The following is a 13024-nucleotide window of genomic DNA, read 5'->3' as shown; positions in this document are numbered from 1 at the left end:
CTCAGCCTAGCAGCTTCAGGAGATAAGGGTTTCTTTCAGAGTAGACCTAGAAGTTTTCAGGACAATTACGCGGCATTTGAACTGGGTATTCAAATCTCTGACTTCATCCTTTTCTTTTCCCACTCTGTCCAGGGACATTAGGAACAACCAGCCAATCTCATTATGTTTGTTAATTTGGTAAAAATGTTCAAAAGTATCACATGCATGTTCACTGAAATCCTTACTTAATTTTAACTGATATTCCTGTATCTAATGGTGATGTTTTGTGTATCTCTATTGCCAGATCATTCCATGGATTATCTGTGCTCTCTTTACTACTGGAAATAGAGTCATGAATGTCTTTAAAATTAATCAGATTAGAGAACCAATTTCCAGAAATCCCTAAACCAATTTAGAAAATTTATTCTTAAAGCTCTAGTCATATACATATACATATACATATATATATATATATATATATATACACATATATATATATATATATATATATGAACAAACTCATCAGATTCCACAAATAGATATATAGTATATATCTGTATGTATGCAGTTAGCAAGCTAGAGATTCAGGGGAGCTGGTGGTGTGCTTTCAGTCTAAATGTTGGCAGGCTAGAGATCCGGGAAAAAACAATGCTTCATTTCTAGTCTGAAAGCAGGAAAAACTGATGTCTCAGCACAACCAGCAGGCATGGAGGAATTCCCTCAGGGGACAGTTGGCCTTCAATGGATTGGATGAGGCCCACCTATATTGCTGAGGGCACTGCTTTACAGAGTTGACCAGTTAAAATGTTAATCTCATGCAAAAAACACCCTCACAGACACATTTAGAATAATGTTAGATCAAGTATTTAGGCACTCATTATCCAAGTCAAGTTAACACATAAAATTCACCATCATGTAACACAACTTCAACAACTCATCCTGAGGTTTTGCTTTCTAGGACCAATCCTGATACTGGCTCCTCTAGCTTGTCTGCCCAGAAACCACAAAAGCCTGTAAGCTACTAACATGTTGTGAGTTGAAATCATGGGAAGGTTGCAATGAGGAGAGAGAGAAACTACTGAGCTCACTGCCACTTCATATCCAAACTGATTGCTAGATCTTGTGGGGCAATCTTACAAGACACCTTATAAATTTCTGCATTGCAGATAGTCTATCTGGTGAGAAGAGGAAAGAAGTTTCATCTCCTGGCCTAGGTTCCCCTTAATCAAAGATATACTCATATTTAAGCAATAACTCCTAAGGAAAGATATCATTAGGTTATTACTTTTTTTTTTTTTTTTTAATTTTTTTTTTTCAACGTTTATTTATTTTTGGGACAGAGAGAGACAGAGCATGAACGGGGGAGGGGCAGAGAGAGAGGGAGACACAGAATCGGAAACAGGCTCCAGGCTCTGAGCCATCAGCCCAGAGCCCGACGCGGGGCTCGAACTCACGGACCGCGAGATCGTGACCTGGCTGAAGTCGGACGCTTAACCGACTGCGCCACCCAGGCGCCCCAGGTTATTACTTTTTATAATGTATGTGACATAAGGTCTTCCCAGTTAATTAGTAGAATATGATAGAGCTGCTGACATGTTTTTATTACTCGAAATAAGTTAACACAATTGAAAGAAAAGCCCATTGCATAAAATGCAGTCAAATGGAGTCAAGATGCAAAATAAATTTGCAAATGACCTGTCACACCAATATGAGTAAAAAGTAAAATAGGGGGGAAAAAACCTTACAAATTAAATGAGAGTAATGATAGATTTCCATGTGTGTACATATGAGGTATATACTTTATTCACATTATTTTGAGAGTTTCCATGACAGAATACCAAAATGTTCCTTTTCTAAATTAAAACGAATTAAAAACAAATTAAAGAACTCTATGTAAAAACAAAACTTAACATATTTAGAACTACTCAGTAGGGAGGCTCAAGCAACTGAAAAAAAGAAGTTACAAAAAACATTCTAATTACAATAACATAAATCATCGTAAAGATCATTCTAAGCTTTTTAAAAAATGTTTCAATGTTTATTTATTTTTAAGAGAGTGAGAGAAACAGAGTGAAAGCAGGGTAAGGGCAGAAAAAGGGAGACACAGAATCCAAAGCAGGCTCCAGACTTGAACCCACAGACCACAAGACCATGACCAGAGCTGAAGTTGGAGGCTTAACTGACTGAGCCACCCAGGTGCCCCACCTAAGCTTATTTTTAATAATACATTTGTTTTGGCAAAGTATTAACTTTATTAACTAGCTATGTTTGTCTCTGTATTGAGCTTCAAACTTCTTTGTAGGTGAAATACTGTTTATTAAGTAGTTCCACTTACTTATTAACAAAATAATGTTATTTACCCATGGATGAGAAAATAAAACCTTTGTAGTATTTCATCCTAGGTTTCAACATTAGGTTTCACAGCGTGATTAGTTTTGCTAATTAGGTGACTGGCCCACAATTCTGCAGGATCACTCTTGACTGAGTTGATAGCAAATCCACCAAGTAAAACAAACCCAGACACCAACATTTGGTTGTGCTGAGGCTATTGAGGGACTCTTTTTCTGGCTTAGGGATTGTTTGGAGCTTGAACATGAAAGACAGTGACTTCAGCCAAGAAGAACTACATGAATGGTGACAAACAGAGCTATTAACACAAATAAAAGATTCCTAAATGTGGTAAGACTGTAAAGTCTAGTCTTCTAAAGACTGAGAAAGAAGAAAGAGTTTTCCAGGAACTCAAATCTATATCCTAAAATGTTGGCCATCTTCATTTGTCCCTAGGTCCAAGGTCAGATACTCCAGCCCACCTGACCTGGATTGACACTCATTCTCTTAAATTAGAAATCCTTGGCTAGTATTCCACATCAGAACTTTCAAATACTAAGTGATTATTTTTCTAAATGCATTCTTAGAGGTTTCATCACACTAGAAAAAAAATTGCAGATTCATTTTTACCTGGAAAGTTAGAGACATGTTTTAACTAAGTCATTCTTTATGTTGGGAAGTTTGTAAAATTTGACTCAGCTATGTCTACACTGCTTCCTTCCAAATTCAATGATATTATCAGAAACTAGAAACCTCACTCTAATATCACAATATATCTATTCAAAACAACCACTTAGTACCTACTATGTGTTGAGCAGATTGCCACTTGGGAACATTTGTAGTATCTCCTTCACTCTTCATAAATATTTATGATGGGATTTGATTTCCAACTTGCATATTAGGAAACTGAAGTTGCCTGATGACAAGCATCATATTTGGTACTCTATATATTTTTGGAGCTTTCTCATAGGTGAAGCTCTGTTTTTATAAAGTGTTATAATCAAATAAATGGCTAGTATTTCAACATCCCACAGAGAAAAAAAATATGTATTTTTGAACAGTGTTGACTGGCTATAGGAATAATTATATTCCACCCTGATTTAGATAAGTTTCCTTAGAATATAAGCTTGAAAGGCAGGGTTCTCGTGTAATGATTTAATGAACGTTCTCACAAGGAGCTTGTAAAATAAGTGAGAAAAGCAAGATAGAGCAGTGAAAGAAACTAAGCAAAAACGTGGGATTAGCTGAAGATCCTGCATGGAAACCTGGAACTGAAAAAAGTATAATAGAGTTGTCCTGCCTTGAAGCAAGGACACTGGGGCTTTAAAGTCCTGTTTGGATAATTCTTGGGTGTTTCTGGCCAAGAAAACTTTCATAATTTAAGGAAATTACCCAGAGAAGAGTGCAATTATTTGTTGTTAATCGTCCAATGCTCATGGCAGTCAGAGATAGGTACACTGACTCACGGGGTTTCTGGAAGGACACCAAGAGTCTCCACTATTCATCTGAATGACAAACTATCAGCAAGTTTCATGAAACTAAGAGGACAACTGTTGAAGATTAAGACATGAAAATTTGTCAGACAAATTGTTAGATTACAGATTAAATGGTAGGTGAATCTATCCAAACAATTCCACATTCAGAGCTCAGGAATGCCACAGTAACAAGCCAATTAGCAAGTCCCCATCATGCCCTTTTCACATGATAAAGGTCAACCACTCTGTCTCAACACACATACCATCACCCATTATTGGTGAGGATAGCACAATAGACATTGTGAAACATGTCTGCAAAAGTGTGGGCAAATCAGACAGAACAGAAGACCTAGTTGGTTTAATTCCTACTCTTGTGCTGCTTGCTATGAGTCAGAGAAGACATGGCTTACTGAGAATCACTTATATGGTAGGTTCTCCCACAGCAATCATTTGTTTAATGTAATTATCTATGCCTGCACACTTATTTCCAATACAACAGAATGGCTTATTTATGAAGAATGTCTTTCAGGGACCAGTCAAGAAAGCATGAAACTTTATAGGTTCTAGGGAGAATTTAAGTAGGAAATTGATGGGGCACCTTCATGGCTCAGTCAGGTGGGCATCTGACTCTTGATTTTGGCTCAGGTCATGATCCCAGGGTCATGGGATTTAGCCCCACGTTAAGATTCTCTCTCTCCCTCTGCCCTTCTCTCTCTCTCTCTCTCTCTCTCTCTCTCTCTCTTAAATAAATAAATAAATAGGAAATTGGTGATGAGAAAGCTATGAGCCAGAAGAGAGGGTAACAAGGAATCTTAGAGATTATTAGCAGGAAGGGGCTGCCCCCTACTCTGACTGAAGGGTCAAAGAAAGTGGTGGCTTATCAGTTCCCAGATAGCCTAGTTGTCTGAGTAAACTGATGCCACAGAAGGAGAGGCTGTCTGAGAGAAGCTCAGATTACAAGAGGATGCAGCCACTGTGGCGATACCATCTGTATGAAAGAGGGGTAAATACCTGAGTATATCCAAAAGAAAAATATTTTAAAGCAGATCAATGTGTCAGAATGGCATCAGGTGCTTCAGAGAAACAAATGAAGGTAAGTTATATAAGAATTGTAATATGGGGGCATATGGGTGGCTCAATTGGCTAAGTCCCCAACTTTTGATTTCAGCTCAGGTCACATTCCCAGGGTTGTGGGATTGAGCTCTGTGTGGGGCTCTGTGCTGAGCATGGAGACTGCTTAATATTCTCTCTCTTCCTCTGTCCCTCTCTCCGGCTCACATTCTATCTAAAAATAAAATAAATCTTAAAAAATGAATTATAATATGAATATTATCTGTTGCAGGACAGAATTTGGAAATATTAACTAAGCCCTCTTATTTCTTTTGGTAGAGTGGTCTTCCTTCTGTCATGGATTCAATAGCTTCCTTTCCTCTGTGGGTGTTCATTTGCCAGAGGGGGTAATACAATAGGAACTAGGGAAAGCAATGTCATCGGTTAACTTTTAAATATAATTAAAACAAGTTTCTAGTAGAGCCATAATATAGAAAGCTTATTATTTGAGAGAGAAGAGGGATTTTAGGCTTCATTTTTTTTTTTTTAAATAACAAGACTCAAAGCCTAAGTATTCTTCATGTACAATTCCTTTTAAAGACTTTAAGCTAATTACCATTACATGTCCTTAACCACACTTGCCCAAATACCTCCCCACTGCCCCATACACATAACTTACTAAAAGAAGATTAACAATTCCTAGGGGGTGGAAGGAAGATATTCTAGTAATGACACCAGACTGGGCATGTAAGACCTCCTGCAGTAATTATTAGAAAGTTTGGATGAAATATTAACAATTGACCAGAAAGGTGAAAAGTCAGATAGAATATGAAGGAGAGGTTACTTTTTAAAAATTGCACTGCAACAGACAAGAATAGTGGCTTCTGTCATCTTTACCTGAGGACATTCTACAATCCCCATGACTACGCTTGCAGAAAACCACACCATTGTCAGCTTGAGGTGGCAGAGGACAAAATAAGGGCTGGAAAAAAAAAAACAGTTATAAACTTTATGGAAATTCCCAGAAACAATGTAACTGAAGAAGTAGTGAGACCCTTGGGGTGCCTGGGTGGCTCAGTTGGTTAAGCGTCCGACTTTGCCTCAGGTCAGATCTCACGGTTTGTGAGTTCGAGCCCCATATCAGGCTCTGTGCTGACACCTCAAAGCCTGGAGCCTGCTTTGGATTCTCTCTCTCTCTCTCTCTCTCTCTCTCTCACTGCCTCTACCCTGCTCATTCTCTGTCTCTGTCAAAAGTAAATAAACATTAAAAATATTTTTAAATAAATAAGAAGTGGTGAGATCCATAATGTGAGTAGAAACTTTACCCAAACCCCCTATCTAACTGCTAAAACACACATGCATAGGAAGACCCCAGGGGATTCCGTGAAAAAGTACATAGAGACCATAGAGACATATGGAGATTTGTGATTTTTCTGTTTTATTGATTGATTTCACAAATCCACGCACAACATAAATATAAAGAGGACAGACTTAAAAGAGGCAGAAGCTAGAAACTGTAAACTTAGTATACTGACTGTGTATTGCAGGGGGCAGAACTTGACATTTAAGTCCAGGCAAATTAATTGGTTACTTAAACAATGCAACAATCCTCAGAATAAAAAAAAAAAGAATTCAGAGTCCCATTTTCAACCAAATGACATACTATACATGTATATATAGTAGACATGTATACTAGACATGTATACAAACAGGCAAATACAACCTATGCTCAGGAACAAATAACAGTCAATAAAACTGTGCCTGAGTAAGGGCAAATGTAGAGAAATCTATCAGCCAAAGTTTTCAAAGCACTGATTTCAAATAATCAAAATAAAAATGGTTTCAATAAGTAAACATCTAGGAAATCTCAACAGAAAAAAAAAATGGAAATGGATTAAATAAAAATTCTAAATGTGAAAATTATAATAACTACATAAAATTAACTTACAATGCTCAATAACAGATTGAACATGGCAGAAGAAACAATTGGGAAACTTGAAAGAAAAGAAATCAACAGAAATAACCCAATCCAAAGGCCAGAGAGAAAAGATTGGAGAAAAAAGTGAAAACTTGTAAGATAGCATCAAGAAGTCTTGGGGCGCCTGGGTGGCGCAGTCGGTTAAGCGTCCGACTTCAGCCAGGTCACGATCTCACGGTCCGTGGGTTCGAGCCCCGCATCGGGCTCTGGGCTGATGGCTCAGAGCCTGGAGCCTGTTTCCGATTCTGTGTCTCCCTCTCTCTCTGCCCCTCCCCCGTTCATGCTCTGTCTCTCTCTGTCCCAAAAATAAGTAAAAACGTTGAGAAAAAAAAAATTAAAAAAAAAAAAAAGAAGAAGTCTAACACAAGTGTAACTGGAGACCCAAAAGAAGGTGGTAGAGCAAGAGAAAGGCCAGGAATAAAATCTGAAGACTTGGTGGCCAGAAATCCACCAAATTTGTTTAAAAATGACTTATAAATTAAAAAACTTAACAAACCCCAAGTAGGATAGAGTAACCCACTCCTAGGCCATCACAGTTCAAGTGCCAAAAGTGAAAAATAAAGAGATAATTCTAAAAGCACTGATGAAAAATTATATATTACAATGTGATAACAATTATATAATTAGTGACTGAGTTCTCATCAGAGAAATATTGGGTCCAAGAGGCATGCAAATGACACATTTGAGGTTCTAGAAAAAAATTTAAAATTTAATCCTGTTGTGTTATAACCAAAAATTCTGTGTCTTTATCCAATACATTATCCTTAAAAATAAGGACAAAAGAGATATATTTTCATATAAAAAAAACTAAGGAAGTTCATTGTCAGCAGATCTGGGTTGTGAATCACGATACAGGAAGATATTTCAGGCCAAAGGCCAGGTAATAATTGAATCTACATAAATAAAAAGAAGACAAATTACTCTACAAAAATAGACAAAACTTTAACAAACATTGGACAACAGCTATATGGGTACCCAAAAACCACATGAAAAGATGTTCAATGTAGTTTAGTCATAAAGAAAATGCCATTTAAAACCACAATGAGATACCACTGCACCCTCTGTGTAGTGATTACAATCGGAAGCCTGATAATAGTCTAGGATGTCAAGCAATTGGAACTCTCATGCCTTGCTGATGGGAATGCAAAAGGGTATTATCTCTTTAGAAACAGTTTGGTAGTATATTTATTTCCTATTCCTGGTAACAAATTATCACATACTTAGTGGCTTAAACACACACACACACACACACACACACACACACAAATTTACTATCTCCCGGTTCAGGAGATCCTAAGTCTGTAGGTCTCACTGGGCTAAAATCAAGATGTCAGTGCTGAATCCCTTTGGAGGCACTAGCAGAGGACATTTCCCTGCCTTTCCAGCTTCTGGAGGTTGCCTACACAACCGGGTTCCTGGTCCTGCATCACTTTGACCTCTGCTTCTGTCATCACATCTCTTTATTTGACTCTAACCTTCTGCCTGCCTCTTACAAAGGACCCTTGTGATCATATTGGGCTTATAACCCAGAATAATCTCTCCACCTCATTTAATCACATCTGTAATATATCTTCGCCATCCGAAGTCATGTATTCACAGGTTCTGGGGATTAGGACATGAACATCTTTGGGAGTACATTATGTACCTGTTAAATGCCAAGGACTGGAAGATGTAAGCATGTTCTTGGTAAAGCAAAAGGTGAAAGAGTAAGCAGAAGAAAGAGAATCAGGAGAGTAGGAGTTCATCCAAAACTAGAGAATTAATAAGAGAATCATGTTTCCTGAAATACAGGGTGCTTTTTACCTGCTAGGCAAGGATAACATTCCTGACTCCTTCCTAATCCATTCTTCCTCTTTGCTGTTTTCAGTGGTTTTAAAGGCTAATTCTTATCTGGGCTACAGTCACTTCAAAACAATACTTTCAGACAAATTCTCACTCAGGTTGTGCTTTTATGTAGCCATTAATTATCACACGGTGTGCTGATTTAGAAACAGGCTGCATAAAGATGGAAGAGAAAAAATCAGCTCAGTTAAATGAAGACTTACAAGGAAACCTAAGAGCTATGAAATTCTGAAATACTTTCCTGGGGAAGAGTTGCCTATTTAGGAAAAGGAAAGCAAGATTTTTGCTGTGTCCTTTAGCCATTTTCTTGAAATATTCTGACCTAAGTACAATAAGCTCCAAACTGCTTCTCAGTTCTGTGGTAAGTCAGCAGGAGAAAGAGTAAAATAAGGCACTCAATATTTGTCTGTAATTCCTGAGAATGACATTTACCCGCTTATACATAAAAGGGAGTCTTTTCATAGGATATGTTTATGCTATTTATAGTGTAGAAACACAATTAATTAATCATCAGCTTATATTCTACTACACAATGATTTACAAACCTACACTTGATCCATCTGAAATACAGAATCAGGTGGTGTGGTGTTCAGCTTCTCAGATGGTACCAATGAACCATCCTCCTGATAGGAATGCCTTTTATAATCCCCTTTTCTTTAGTACTTTGCTTTTTTCTCATACTGTTTGAGTGTTGAGGAGACATTTCTTCCATGATCAGATTACAAGAGTCTGACCTCCATCTTGCTAGCAGAGCCTCTCCCTTGTTGGTTTTGATGAAGAAAGTCACCATGTGTGGGAGGCCCAAGTAACTAGTAACCGAGGGGGGTTTCTGACCAACAGCTGGGAAGGAATTGAGATCTAGGTCGAACAGCATAAAAGCAACTGAATGTTGCCAGCAATCATTTAAGTGAGCTTGGAAATGGATCTTTGTCCAGTTGAGTTTTCATAAAAGATCTCAGCCCTGACCATCACTTTGGTAGCAGTCTGCAGCCTCAAGCAGAGAACTGAACTGAGCTACACCGGGGTTTCTGACTCACAGAAATGGTGAGACAGTGGGAGATGTTTTGCTTCCTTTCTTTTTTTAAGTTTTTTTATTTTATTAAGTAGGCTCCATGCCCAACATGGGGCTTGAACTCATGACCCTGAGATCAAGAGTCATGTTCTCTACCAACTGAGGCAGGCAGGCCCTCTAGGGGTATGTTGTTTTTAAGCCATTAAGTTTATGGTGATATGTTACAGCAATAGATAACTAATACAAATGGAAACTATAGCAACAAAAAAAGTTATTTGCTTCTATTTATTTTTACTATAGTTTGTATTTAGAAAATCAATATATTTATGCAAAAATACAGAGTTAAGAGCATTATCATTCCTTGGCAAATAACCCATTGTATCTAGTTACATTTACATTTCACTAATTAATTATCTTCTGGGAACTGAAGTAGATTATTTTTCAAATTAAAGTTGATCAATGTGAAACAATCCAGAAAGAAAGAATAAAAGTATGAAGAAAACATTTTCAACAAAGTATGATAACCAAATATGACAGACTGACAAAAAAATAAGTTATAGCTAATGCAGATGTAGAAGGAACATTATAGATAATCAAATATAGACCTGATGAGATACTGAGCCCCAGAGAAACTATTCTGTATACCCACAAGCTAAGAATGTTTTTTTTTTTACGTCTTTAAAAGTTTGTAAACAAACAAAGAAGAATATGTGACAGTCTGTATGTGGCCTATAATACTTAAAATATATACTTTATGGGGCTCCTGGGGGGCTCCTTTGGTTAAGCATAAGACTTCGGCTCAGGTCATGATCTTACAGTTCATGAATATGAGCCCTGCATCGGGCTCTGTGCTGACAGCTCAGAACCTGGAGCCTGCTTTGGATTCTGTGTCTCCCTCTCTCTCTGCCCTTCCCCTGCTCTCTCTTTCTCTCTCTCTCTCAAAAATAAATAAACATTATATATATATATATATATATATATGTGTGTGTGCGTGTGTGTGTGTGTATATATATATATATACGTATATATATATACATATATACGTATATATATATACATATATACGTATATATATATATATATATATATATATATATATACATATACATATACACACACACACACACATATATATATAAAATATATATACTTTCTGGGCTTTGCAAGGAAAGGATGCCTGCTCCTGATCTATCATGATATGAGTTTGAGTTAATCAGGTGTATACATTTTCAAAACTCAGAAATTGTATACCATATAGGTTGGCATTTCATTTTATGCATATTTGACATCAAAAAGAAACTAAAAACAAATTTTAGACTGTAATCAATAATAATATGCATGATGAAAGAAATACTTAGGAGGGAGGAGTTAACATGGCGGAGAAGTAGGGGGACCTGAAAATTCCCTCTTCCCTCAAACACAGGAGTTCTGAGGCCAGAAGCCATGGAATTCCAGGAATCTGGGCTGCAGAGTGACAGAAATGTCTCCAGAGGCTAATGGGGACAATTTGGTGGACCATACGTGGGTGATTGTGAACTAGGAGAGATAAAATGGGTGACATAGACACAGAGGAGAGGGCTTCCCTTCTGTAGAGAGACAAAAACAAGAGAAATAGAGGCTGTGGAAGTGTAGGATTGTATTTGTACAAGAGAAAAAACACAGACCACGGAATGGAAAAAAAAAAAAAAAAAAACGGAGAAAGAACCAGTCTCTAACACGACCCAAAGATGCAAGATGTTCTCTGGACTGGAGGCAATCACCCTGTTTGCGCATCTGGGGAGGAGGAGAGCCAGTCCCAGTCTCAGTCTCTGTAGCAAGCTCAGAGGTGCAATTGGAGAGAACAGTCCCCTCATAGGGTGCACAGAACAAGATCCTTTATGACATAGACTTTTGAATCCCAGCTGAGCACTGGGAGGTGCAGGAGACTGTGGATCAGGATAAACCAGCCCACTTACACCTGCTCAGCACTGTGAGGACAGCCTGAACAGTCTGGTCTGGTACACAAGAGTGGTCTGGTCCAGGAAGGAGAGACTAGGATGTCCCATTTTTCTCCCCATCACCAACAAGGTGGCGCTTCAGGGAACGGGCAAGGGGCCCACAGTGGAGGCGGGACCTGCCTACAACAAACCATGCCCTTCTGTGCCTGGAAACTGAGTATCTACTGGAGTGAGATTGACAGTGACTGAACCAGATGGCCCCTACTCCAGACTGGTGCCACAGGTTTTAAGTAACCATTAGATACCAGTCCAGCGGTTTTGCATTTTTCTGATTTGATTCTTGGTCAATTCTTATTAGGTATGTATGTGTATATATATATATATATATATATATATATATATATTTCTTTATTTTATTCCTGTTATTTCTTCCCTTCTCTATTCTGATTGTTGGTTTGTTTAAGTAGATATTTTTAATCTACTCTTTTTACACCTCTTCTGTACTCCCTTCTCTTTTTTTTCCCTCCCTCTATCTGGATTAAGCCATATAATTTCTCTGATTCTCTGCCTGGTCAATTTTTGTTCTTCTTTTCTTTTTCCCTGCCCCTGTCATTTCTTTCTTTGTATGGGATAAAGCATCTTCCACCACCACCACCACCCTTTTTAAATTTTTTCCAGGGTTACTTCAATGAATAATTCAAAGCACACCTGGTGAAAGATCCAAACCACCACTATGAGTAAGGAGATAAAGCAACCAGAGTAACAACAGAGAGCATGCAACACATTCCCAAAATACTTTCTGAAGGGCCAGGCCCTGGACAGTGTATGACCTCTCTGTAATATACTAGTGCTCACAGGTGCAGAACACATAACAAGCTTTTAAAACACATAAAGGACAGAAAACTAGCCAAAATGACAAAACAGAAGAATTCTTCTCAAAAGAAGTTCCAGAAAGAAATAACAGCTATAGAATTGCTCAAAACAGATATAGACAATATATCTGATCAAGAATTTAGAAAAATAATTATAAGATTAAGAGCTGGCATTGAAAAAAAGCATTTAATACAGCAGAGACTCTATTGCTGCAGACATCCAGGAACTAAAAAATAGTCATGATGATTTAAGAAATGTGATAAATGAGTTGCAAAAATGAGTTGAAAAATAAACTAGATGTGGTGACAGTGAGTATGGAAGAGACAGAGGGAAGATTAACTGAAATACAAAATAAAATTATGGAAAATAATGAAACTGAGAAAAAGAGAGATAAGCAAGTAGTAGACCGCAAGTGGAGAATTAGAGAACTAAGTGATTCAATGAAACGTATTAATATCTGTATCATAGGATTTCCAGAAGAAGACAGAGAAAGAGGCACAAGGTTTACTTGAACAAAATACAGCTGAGAATGTCCCCAATCTGGGGAGTT

This window comes from Leopardus geoffroyi, chromosome A3 (assembly GCF_018350155.1).
Source record: "Leopardus geoffroyi isolate Oge1 chromosome A3, O.geoffroyi_Oge1_pat1.0, whole genome shotgun sequence".
In the NCBI taxonomy this organism is placed as follows: Eukaryota; Metazoa; Chordata; class Mammalia; order Carnivora; family Felidae; genus Leopardus; species Leopardus geoffroyi.
The sequence above is the reverse complement of the archived record's forward strand: the minus strand, read 5'-3'. Positions refer to the sequence as shown.